We start from the raw sequence: 13,228 nt of genomic DNA on the forward strand, positions 1-13,228 counted from the left end.
AGAAGCTGACGTCAGTGGAACACAGACATCTCAGATGTGAGATCTGGACTTTGGTTCAACATAAAGCTCACAAATTAACATATTGCATCTTGTTTGTCTAATCTGTGCACAAACAGAAATGTAAAAATGACAGAACCAGCTAGCAGTTTCGCTCTGATTCCAGTCTATCTGTTTAGCTAAGCTAATCACCTCCTAGCTCCAGCTCTGTATCTAGCACACAGACAAGAGAACAGAACTCTAGCTAACCCTAACCCTCTTGGCATGAAAGAGAATAAGTGAATTTAACAAAATGTCAAATCCTTTGAGGAGAGAGATTTTCAGGTTATCTACATTTTTGATATAGTGAAAATGACACACCAAACAAAAATGTATCTTTTGAGTATAAAACACAGGCCCCTGTAGACTTGAAAGGTGGATATTTGCTCTTTTATGGAGGCTCTCTACACAATAGTGTAATCTTCATGTAGAGAACGACCAGTGTAGTTCCTGGAAGTTCACTCATTCCTAACAGTTAAAACCATTTCCCTACCCGGTGGTCATCTATTTCCAAACCCGTTTATGGAGTGGAAGCATCTGTCATTTGAGTTGAAGAACTGTTGCACTGCAGGAGGGCTGTATTTACCTGTGCTGGGGCAGGTGTGTATGGTGTGGTAGGGATTCCACTAGCACAGGTATGACGATGGAAAACCTGATAATTACTGTCATCTTTATCCCAGGTAAGTATAGCTGTGGCTCAGAGGTTCTGGATCTGAGTGTTGCTCCATTGCTTGAGCACAGTAGCTTGTCCAGGGAAACAGGAATGGCTTTCAGGAGCTGCGCTTTCACCGTCAAGCTGCTGCAATACGGCGCTTTATAAGCCTTTAACTGGTGTAATTTTAGCTTTAATGAGCACTTGAGGAGAGAGGTATGTTGAAAATTGGTACTCTGTGCCAATAAAACATTAAAACGAAGCTCCTGGCAACCCTTATCTTTCAAAGTCACCGTCATTGCTCCACTTGTAGGCGTTTAGTGTAATTCCTTCACTGTGGTAGCTGCAAATGTACTATAGAGAGCAATATTGTGGGTGGCAGTATTCACTGTCCTGTAACTGAACATTTACGCCTCCTAACATGCCTGTTGTTTAGCACCTACAGAACATGATATTAAGTTGAAAAACTGAAAAATGGTTTCATTCCGTTAGATAACTCAGACAGAAACTGATTTCTTTCTGTGCTGTGAGAGACATAGCAGGTAACAAACATTTAAAAAGGCAAATAAACCACAAGTTCAAAAACTTTTCGGCATGTAGGCATGGAGAGGAATTAAAGGTGAAGACCTGGCTGTAAAATTTGTTAGATGTTGTCAGACTTTGAGGAAAATGTGCAGCAAGACCTAATAATGAAGAACTGTGTGGATAACCAGTGTTTTTGTTTGACTGTCAGTGCCTTGTATTGAATGTAATTCAATTTGTTTTTACAATGTTCGGAGTGTCTACACCTCCTGTAAAGCGCTGCTGAATTTAAAAATTGGATTAAAAGAAAAAGAAAAGGGTGGACCAGTGTTAACTGATCAAATTGAGAAACTAAAGGTTTATCAGAGCAAAGACACCGCGAGTCTTATGTAACATCACTGTTGGCTAAAAACCTTGTATCTCCAAAATAATAGAGATAAACAGCAGTTTTTAATGCATTTTTTATTCCCCCCATGGGTCAGATCAGTGTTTCATGGCTGAGAGGCCGGAGAGTTTGTTCAACCCATAGAGAATCATATAATCCTTCAGCTGTAGCGGAACCATGAAAATCTTTTTTTGTGATTTTTCTTTGTTTTTTACACAGTCAGTGATAGGCATTGTGCTGTAATGGTAAGCAGTTTTCATCACCATCAACACTCAGGTGAATACATTGATATTGTTACACCATCTCGGCAAAATCACCCTAAGCCCACCCGATGACCTCTCCAGACAGTCCGGTTAAACATCCTGTCTACAAATGAAGGGCAGAGATGGTGTCCAAATCTAGCCGGGGCCATGTTACAAGCTACCCTCCAGAGAGGTTTGGGTCATCCAGACAGGAAATGAAAGGGAAAATGGTTGTAAAATGGGTCCTGTTCATGACTCATCAAGAGACCTGGCACGCAGAACGGAGCAGCCTGGAGCTCTTCCCGCAGCTTGTTTTGACCCGGACTTTTTTCTGGTTCCATCACTTTTACACTTTTACATAAGTTACAAGATGAATGTGTGAAATGTCAGATGAGTTTGCTTTTGATAATAACTGATAAAATTCTAAGTTGTGACAACACATAGTAATAACAGTAATAACACTGTCAAATTGTGTTATTACAAGACAGTTTTTGACAGTCTTATTACATTTAACAATGTCAGGCTGGAATTATGGTTCTCTAAAGGTGCATATAAACGTCTCTGCTGGTCTCTGTAAAGAACAGTAAGGCACAGAGGCACACAGACAAACCTCCCAAAGACAAACCTCAAACCTCCCAAATCTCTTGTGTGAAGCAGCTTTGAAATGGAAAAGAAAAAACATGTAAATGTTGCCTTCAAAATCTGTGCTAGTATAAAGGGAGCATGTGTGCTTCCATGCTGCCCAGAGAAGCGTGTTCCAGACTTAATAAAGCACTCTCTCTTTTTTATTCTTTACTTCAGTTAAATTAAATGATCTATAATAATGTCAAAACAGCATTTGACAGTGTAATAACTCTAAATCATATAAAGCCTCCCATGTTTATTGCGCTCCTTTGGCTAATGTCAAGTTGTCATATTGTTAGAGATCTCTGTAGCAGTGTCAACTTTAAAAATTACATTTCATTTTTAAACTGTGACAGTTTAAAAATTGTGACAGTCGTAAATACTGATGAAGTTCAATTCATGATCAACATCAGTTTTTAGCCATGCTGGCAGTGTGGCTCTAGGATGGCAGTGTTGGTCGGTCTGTCCACCACTTTGATCCAGAATGAAATATCTCAAAAACTATGGATTGCCAAGGAAATTTGTGCAGACAATCATCTTCCCCAGAGGACGATTTCTAATGTACCCCTAAATTTTCCTCTAGCATTGCCATAAGGTTGACATTTGTGGTTTTGAGTGAAATATTTCTCAACAACTACAGGATGGACTGCCATGATGTATGTTACAGACAGTCATATCCCCTTCAGGATGACTTGTAATCACTTCATGATCCCTTCAATTTTCATCCATCATCAGAAGTACTTTGGGTTTATGACCAAATACCTGCAAAACTAATTACATGTTCCCATCAGCCCCAGTTGTACTTTGTGTTTCATTCTAATTAGCAAATGTTAGCACGCTAACATGATAAACTAAGATGGTGAACATGACAAACATTATACCTGCTTAACATCAGCATGTTAGCATTGTCATTGTGAGTACATTAGAATGGTGATGTTTGCATTTGCAGTGGGTCAAAGCACTGCTCTGCAAGTATGAGTTTATTGAGTTCAACCTCACAAAACTCTTCTTCTTAGTCTTGCTTAGCCTCACAAGCAGTGTGGCTGTAAGGATTGCAAGGTTGTTCGGTCCACCACTTTGGACCAGGCTAAATATCATGACAGATATTTGATGGATTGGAATGACATTTTGGACATTCATGGTCCCTAGAGGATGAATCCTAGTGATTTTTCCTCTAGTGCTTTGAGCAGATTGATATTTTTGATTCACAGAAAAATGTTACCATGAAATTAACATCATGGAAACATGTTACCAATTATTACCAGTAATGACCGTGAAATGTGGTACGGAAATTTATGTTCCCCAAAGGATTAATTGTAATTTTTGATTTTGAATTTTTTTGTGAGCATTTGCTGCATGTGTAAATATAACCTTGCATTTGTTCCTGTGCATGCATATGCTTGCAGATGTGTGAGTCCAACTAAAAAAGGACTTTGACAACCAGTACCAATTTCTATATAGACTGAAATGGTTGGTAGCTGATATTTTACATTGATACATGATCTTTGATCTTTGAAAAAAAAATATCTCAGTGTGTCACTACATGTAACTTGTATACATCTATATAAAATACTAATCTATTAATTGAACCCTTGTTAACACAAGCAATATGCCTTTATGTGTTCCAGCTTGCAGCAGCATTCCTCCATGAATTGTTTTAAGAATTATAGGGATGAAGCAGGTGTTTGTGAAGATACAAAAAAAAAAAACAACCTATAAAACAAAAATATTCACTGACCCATAATTGAATTAAAAGTCCAATTCAATTATGGGTCCACTGGAGTTTGGTTTTATGCATCTTGGACATGAAACAGGTGGACACAACTAACTCAAGGAGACGTGTGTTGATTTCTGGACCAGTGATGCTCTATTGGTGCTATTTGCTGGCGGATGTGTCAGCGCTGGGCTCATTGCCTTTTTTTTTAGGAAAACTTCCAGCTGGCCCTGTGTGTGGAATTACACCCCAGGATCCAAGCAGGGCAGGCTCACAGAAAAGAAAACAGCTGTCAGACAATGAATTACTGTTCTGTGACCAGACAAGTGCTTTTCTGAGGAGTGAATGAGGAAGCTGGGAGTGCGTCAAGAATCACACACATGGATACACACACTCTCACGTGCCCACATACACACATATTGTTTGAATACCTGCTGAGGTCACACACATCAGAAAAACTAATTACAAGTTGAACCACTTTTCTTATCTGGACTGAATCTGTGAAAACCTGTAATATTTTATTATTAATTACTATGTCAAATATTTCCTACTGTACACAGCCAATATAACAAATCTAATAGACTTCTCCCACTGTATATAAACATCCACATGTTCAGAGCTATAGTGAGATCCTGAAAGGAGAAGAAAGAAATCTTAGACTTTCCAAAAATGCTGTTCTTTCTCTGGTGCGGGCTCTAAAAGGTCTGCACGGCTCACTTTGGCAGCAGCGTGGCTTTGCAATACAAACAGCACACATCCTCAGACTGACCCCTGTGAACCGAGCCGGCGGCTCCACACAACGACCCCAGAGCCTGCAGGTCTCAATGCAGCCTCAGTCTCACACAGCACTGAGTGACTGAGGCTCAACTGCCTCATGGCACAGAAGAGCCTCTTAGAGCTTGGTTGGAGGGCTCAGTGTTTAATGTGTGTGTGTGTGTGTGTGTGTGTGTGTGTGTGTGTGGGTGTGTGTGTGTGTGTGTGTGTGTGTGTGTGTGTGTGTGTGAAGTAGAGTTAAACAGACTGTCCAAATATGGGCCTAAATGTCAGCCAGATCTAGTTATTATACAGTTTGAGTGATATGTATTTATCTGTAAAAGTGTGTAATACAACATGGATTCACCACAGGATTTTCTTTATCTCTATGTGATATTTTGGACAATGCAATGAATATAGTGCAAATTGATGTCATCATGTTTAAATAGACACTGTCTGACAAATGTGTCAAAACCTTTTTAAAGGTCCCCTTTGGACATTTTAAGATATATAAAAATAATCTGCTTGGAATCATAATTTATATCTGCTATGTTTTTTCAACAAAAAAAATATTCAACCACCTTGTCAAAAATTCTTAAAATGACACCTACTCCTTGTCCCTCATTGAAAATTTCGGAATCTGTGAATATTCAAATATTTGTTGTTTAAAAGGTTTAACTGCAGGATACAAAATGTCTCCTACTTCACTGTAAAGTCCACTGTCGGTATATGTGCACTGGAGGATTCAGGTTTCCACATCACACTTGTGTAAGTTGCATTTTGGATGACAATGGCCTCAAAGCTAGTTGTGATGTCACAGAATCACGTTTGTAGATACTTTAACTGACATTTAAGGTGAGCACACAGAAAGTTTCCATCTTCAGCAGATGGATGTGAAAACAGCCTTCTAGTGACAAACTCTGCACATACATCATTCTGCACAGTGAAGCTCAAACATCCTACTGAAGGAACAAGAAGAAAAATACATTTTTGAGTGGAGGGGGACTTTAAGTGTCAACAAAAGTGTCTTGGTCATATTTAAGAAATATTAGCTCTTGAAAAAACTGTGATGAGATGAGATGCTGGACTCGCTGATAGACTGAATGATGTGCATGAACATGGCACTGACCCAATAACTGTATTAAATAGTGACTGATTGCAAGCGATACAAGAAACTCTGGATCAGAGACAAAAGACAGAGAAGATGCCCCATTCGTGGGTGGAGCATCTTGTTGCTGCAGCTCAGCACTCTTTTGGGAGGAAGGGTGTTGTTTGCAGCTTTTTAGGGCTGCCGGCAACAAAGACAGCTAAAGAAGAGGGTTAGTTTGTTTCAGTGTTTGGAGTGGAGGTCTGCTGCCTCCTGTAGACAGTCGGGCCAGCGCTGTAGTAGAGTGCAGTGGCTGCCACGTTCCTTGTGTTGCGTCTTGTATGATGCTGACACCTGACCAAGTCCTGTCTATGCCGTCGCAGGAGTCAGGAACATATCTTATACTATTCGTTATATGTATGTTTATGTGCTTTAGCCATGTTTTAATAGTGTGTTGAGGGGGGGCAGCTCAGAGATCTAACTGCAGACCGCAGGGACACTCATATGGTTTTCACTTTAAGCAGATGACATATTGTTAAGAATTGCAGCACCTGTTTAGTCTTACTTTGACAGATGAATTGCAGTCCCTCTAGTTTGTGATAGCATGCCTTAAAGGGTAACAACACACTCAAATTCTGCAAGCCCCCTCCTTCCTGGGGGGGGGGCTTGCAGAATTTGGGGGGGGGGGGGGGGGGTGTCAGGGGACAATGACTGATCACCGCTCAGCATCTAGCATGAGTAGCACTGTAGAGCTGGTAGTTAAAGTCCAGCTAACAAGCCAGGAGACTCTGCTATCAGACTCTCTCCCATGTCTATGCTGGAAAGTTATAAAGTCCAATGGAGCTTTGACAGTCACCAGTAGCACATTTTTAGCCCTTTGTAAAAATTTGTGTGTTGTAGCTGGGCTTGCGGTTCTAGTATGAGAGGCTCTCCGGTTTGTATGCATCTGTGGGGAAGTGTCAGTATGTAGCCATCAGTGATTGACCGATCCACCTGTCAATTTCACACTCCATCTTACCATAACTCATGAACAAGATCCTGAGATACTGAATTGAACTCCTCCTCACTCCCAGCCCAGAGGCAGTAGTCCATCTGTTTCCGGCATAGCACCATGGCCTCAGATTTGGAGGTGCTGACTCTCATCCCAGCCACTTCACATTCGGCTGCAAGTGCCTGCTGGAGGTCACAGTGTGTTGAAGCCAACAGAACCACATCATCTGCAAAAAGCAGAGAGGCAATTCTGAGGTCCCCAAACTGGACACTCTCCTCCCCCCAGCTGTGTCTTGAGATTCTGTCCATGAAAATCACAAACAGAATTGGTGACAAGGGACAACCCGAACTCCCATGACCCCTCAAGTATCCTCTCGAGGGTGAAGAGCTGGTCCACTGTTCCACGGCCAGGACAAAATCTGCATTGTTCTTCCTGAATCAAAGGTTCGACAATTGGCTGGAGCCTCCTCTCTAACACCCTGGCATAGGCTTTCCCTGGGAGGCTGAATAGTGTGATCCCCCGACAGTTGGAGCACACCCTCGGGTCCCTGTTTTTGACAATGGGATCCACCACCCCGGTCTGCCAGTCCACAGGCACTGTCCCCGACCTCCATGCGATACTGAAGAGGCGTGCCAGTCATGACAGCTTTTTTGACTGCCTCAGAGATCTCTGCCAGGGTTATGAGTGAGGCTTCCCTCGAGTCGTCCTATATGATTATATGATAATGTGTGCACTGTAAAAAAAATTTGTGTTTAGTTACCCTTTAAACTAGTAGCCTAGCCATGCATGTAATGGTTTTCACACCTTGAAACCTTGTAGTGTCCTCCCCTGTCCTTGCTAACAGACTGCAGTACATTAAACACTGCCTAAAAACATTTTCCTTCAATTTTATGTTTAAGTGTAAATTAAACAAGCACATCATCTAAATAAGCTTTAGAGTTGTTTGTAAGTGTGTTTTTTTAACTTTGGACAGAACTAGGCTGTTTCTCCTTGTTTTCAGTCTTTATGCTAAGCTAAGCTAAACACCACTCCAGCGCCATTCTAAATACACAGATATGACAAATTTATAAACATTCTCTGCTCACTCAAGATGGCAATGAAGTTTATTTCCCCAAATTTTGAACTGATCCTTTAGAGGTTCAGAATACTGACACACATGCACAGTTTAATTCAAATGTATCACTGGGGCCTTCAAAAACTATATTAATTGAAGCCATTTTCATCTGTGTGGTTTTGCAAGTATGACAGAGGGATTCAAAGAAAAAGGAATTTTCCTCCTCATAATCAAGCTAATCTAGTCTTCAGACGCTCTGCTCCATCTGTGTGTGTGTGTGTGTTTTGCATTTCTGTGTGCCTGCGTGTAAGAATTGCATTCAACTGTAATAATCAAATCAGCACTCAATCTCAGCCAACCTCATCTAGTTGCATTGTGCAGCTTTCAAAAGAAAATCAATATCTCCTGCCAGGGGGTTCTCAGCATTTCTCCTCACCCGTAAGACTCTCCTACCAATCAGATTTAATTGGAAAGTAATGACATTTCTTTTTAAGGAAATGATACACGTTTTATGAGGATCATCTCGTTGGGGAGACACAGGATAGCCTTATCTCGGTTTGGTTTTACGTGAAGGTAGAGTCTGCACCAGTCTGCTCCAATTCAAACGAGAAGTGTCTGGTCCTTTCACAATGCCCTTGTATGAAATTACCTGGCTTTTATATCAGCCCTACCATCTGGGTCCTATTACCTCAGCAACTGATGAGCAAGCCTAAAATGGTTTCATTTGTCTCTGAGAGAAGAATATTGCGGTTTACCAGCAAAGGTTATGTTTGTTATATGGGGCCGGCCTAAATGCACACCAAATTGCTTGGATCCCATTCAGTTGTATTTGCTCCTGTTGTAAATGTAAAGCTATTTTGAGACCTATGTTAATACTAGAGATGATAATGAAATTATGGTATTCCATGTTATACAGTACATCATGGAGGTCCAGATAAGAAGCAGAAGCCTAAAATGTCTTTCAAATCACCGACATGTTTTGATGAGGAGAATATGATATATTTTATCTCAGTATTTGAGAATTTGCAGTCGCAGTGTGATGGTTTTAAAGTTACTATAAAAAGTCTGAAGAATGTATATTCAAATAGAGCAGCTGGTATATTTGAAGCAGTGACTTACGTCAGGACTACGGACGTCATCTGTTTCATGGGAAAGACAGTTTCAAAGGGGGGTCAAAGAGCCACAGCAACAAGCAGGATGATACGTGACAGCCAGTCAAAAAGGCTTTTCTTGGCCCGTCGTTAAGGGTCCACAAGAACCAAAACAGTGCAATGACAATAAAAGACTAAAGATAAACATTTACTGTAATATCTCAGCATTACCTGATCTGAAGAGCCATTTCAGTTCAAACTGTAGGTATTGATTTCAACTTTTAGACTAGTTTTTAACGGCGAGTTGTTCGTGTGCACTCTGGGGGATTTTTAATGAATGAGTTCCCTCCATTCAAGCAGCTTCATAATGTCTGGAGGTCTTCTGCTGACTAAGACAGTCAATCAACTCGCTGTCAGCAGAACATCTTCCAAAACATCACAATGCAGGATGATGGTATGTCAGTTTTATTTTAGCTCAATGATGACTTACCGCAAGACAGACATGAAACAAGGAATATATAACTGAGAATATAATAATCAGAGGGACACATCACAATCACATTAGGTTGCTCACATCCGATCTCTGCTGTGGTTTCTCTCCCTAATTCTGTTTCAAATGAGCACACAAACATGCAGAGATGCAGCCTTGTCCATGCATAGCCACAGTGTATTGTGCTGATATGGCTGTAATGTTGTTTACTCTGGCCATGTAACAGGGATACATTTTATTCTCACTTGTCAGGAGTGGTTAACAGAAACCACCGTACACATGTAGACATCATATGAGACACCCATGCAGTGGCAACCGCCTGCTCTTCAAAGCCACAACACTCACAAAGCACACTAACATGTGCTGTGAACATACTGTAAAGTAAAACTCCTCACAACCAACTCTGCTAAAACAGACATACATGCCTGATCAAAATTAGTCTCATTTTTATCAAAAAGAATGTCTTTAATGTTGTATTTGCTAAAACTGCTGAAATTGTCAATTTGAGATTCTATTTGTTCCATAAATGTTTACATGTTTAATGTATTTTTGTGATATTAAATCATCTGCATGTTACATTTATTTACACAAGAAATGAAACTGAACTGATCTTACACCACACAGGTACACTTCCTCATTTGCTTTATGTGTGTGCAGGTTCTGTACAGATCCAAGGCATAATTATGGCAATGTAATTTAGCTCATGTAATAGCCATTGCCTCCTCTGTTGAGAATATAAAAGTTACTAGTAATATAAAAATTACTAGCAGCATTAGCGGCTGCATCACAGCAAAATATTAATTATTTTACTTCTATTATGAATATATTCGTCCATCCATGTCTATTCTAAATGTATTCTTGCCATATTTTTGTAAAATGTTTGTTATATATATATATATATTTTTTTTGCACACAGTGAAAAGTGTGAAAATTAGAACTATTCATTATTTTTTATAAATGTTTCTTTAAATGAGCGAAATCAGTAAAAGATAAAAAGTTATTGTACTGAATGTTTCACTCTATGCATTTAGAATACATTTGAATTATATTTTAATATTTATATACACATATATACACATATACACACATTTATATAACTTATATAACTTATATCTATCCATATATTTAATAAAAACTGAAACATGTAGTTGTTCAGCATATACAATAAACTCAAAATTCAGCCTCGCTTCCATTCACTACAATACAAACTGTGGCTTTGGCGTTTCCAATTAATACACAAGTCTGACCTTTGCAGATCCCTTTTAGAGAATACAGAAGTGTTCACAATTCTTAAACTCGGGTTCTACTACCAGTCTTACAGTAATCATCTAGCAGCTGATGACGTTCATGTGCATGTAGGAATTAGTTTCTGTGGTATATCAGATCCCCAGTTCCCCAGACATGTCACATCATCAGGTCACATTTCCATACAAACAAGATTTAGTGAGAAAACAATTGCAGCTGAGGTGTGAAAATTCACAGTAAATGTAGTCATTTCACAATGATGCAACTCTTAGTTTGTTCTGTGAAAAAGTATATTGCTTATCAAATATTTATCACACACTGTTTATTAAGATTGACAAAAGACTTCTTTCTCTCTTCTCTCTCTCTCCATCTCTCTCTTGCTGAGGGAGAGAGGACGCTCATCTGTCCTGCAGGTTCTGAGACTTATATAAGATAAACCTGCTCACCTCGATGACACTAATCTCTGAGACGAGAGGATCACCTTCCCTCTCTGCCCTCCCTCACCTTTGTGACACACATACACACACGCACACGCACACAAACACACACACACACACACGTCTCTAGTCTTTGTGTCTACTCCTTCCAATCTTTTTTCCTTTTTCCACCTCATTCCCCACCTATAACCTCATCCAGTAGCCATGAATCACTCAGCTCCATTCAGTCGTTTCAGCTTTTTATTTCCTCCCAGTTGATACGGTCAGCTGAGGTGTACTTTTACAGGAGTCGATAAATCCTCAAACATCAGCAACAACAGCCATCAGCTCCCCGTTGGTCCTACCAACACCTGCTGTTGACCTCTCTTCCAGTGTCTAGTTTCCTTTGTGTTCCCCGTAAGTAGCAGACTACAGGTCATGACTAAACTAGTGTAAAAACTGGAGTTGCATTACCTTTTGTTTGACACACCTTTTACTTCACAAGACTATGATTTTCCCAGCTCAGCTCACTCATATCTGCTCCAAATCTGCTGGACAACATGATGTTGTTACAACATGTCACCACAGCAAATGTGGAATCATACAACAGAACAAATGTCAGCAAATATGATAATTGTAATCACTGTTAAGTTAATTGTTTTCAGATGTGGAAGCAATTTAACATTTACTCCTAGAACTGTAATAGAGCTTCTTTATAGTGTGGCCTACTTTAAAAAAAAAAAAAATTAAAAGGTCTTCGTATCATGTTGCTCAAGTAAGTTAATAAAATCAAATACGTTATTAAATACATCTTTCCATAAGCAAGGGAAACTGAGGAAGTCTGAGGTATTTCCAATTAACATTTGCTGTAGTGGAAAAGAACGATTTTGATCACCCACTATTTTATAATTTTCAGTTTTCCTAATCAAAAAAACAAGACATGGTAGAGATCATGTATAAGTTACTCAGTAACTTCAATTCTGAGTAAATTTCCAAGTACATTTGATACTGGTTAAGCAGCTTTATGCAACAGTGCTTTCCAGCTTCAGTATAATGTCACTCAAATGACATTAATTTTACAAGACATTTTATTACTTTTCCTACCAGTGAATGTTGGATGTATTTTCACAGCATAAAGACAAACGGTCCTTATGGTCAAACAGGTGACAGCTATTGCAGTGAAATTAAAGCTTCATTAATTGTAGCGGCACAAACTGTAAAAATGACATCTAACATGTTAGCAGTTGTCTGTTTACACATCCACAGAACAACATTAGCATTTATTTGGAGCCATGCTTATTGGCCATCACATGAATGTACACTCAGATTTACTCTCCTTTTAGCTCTGTTTTGGTCTCCTCCAACTCCAACTGTTAAATGTTCCACTATGTTCACCGGCTAGTCGCTAAACTATCTGTTAGCATATATTTGTTTATCTTTATTAACTTTTTCACTAAAAATAGCAAATGAGGTTGGTGAAAGTGAGCCAAAACAGTAATGTCGCTGGTCAAAAAAATCAAAACAATGAGCCCAAAGGAGCTAAAACACTCTGTAGAGCTGCGGGGAACTGCAGTGTCTGATGATAATCATCTGTTTGTCACTACAAGTAACACCTGTCACATTACTTATAGTCATTGAGCCATTGTTAATTCAAAAAAAAGATTGGTGCAGCTTTAACAGGGCATTAGAGGCCATCTGTTGTAGCTATTTGATTTCACAGCCTAAAGGAAAATGGTCATATGGTCAAGCAGGTGACATCAATGTTATGTGACTTTAAGGCTGAAACAAGGTCAGTATTGAGTGAATGATAGCTAATATCTTATGCTGACATGCTGTCTTTACAGTCGACAATTTTCATGCAAAATCAATTCTGAAAGGCTTCTGAGGCTCATGAGAAATTCTGGCCACCCATGTCAGACAGATATA

This window comes from Thunnus thynnus, chromosome 10 (genome assembly GCF_963924715.1).
Source record: "Thunnus thynnus chromosome 10, fThuThy2.1, whole genome shotgun sequence".
NCBI classification, from domain to species: domain Eukaryota; kingdom Metazoa; phylum Chordata; class Actinopteri; order Scombriformes; family Scombridae; genus Thunnus; species Thunnus thynnus.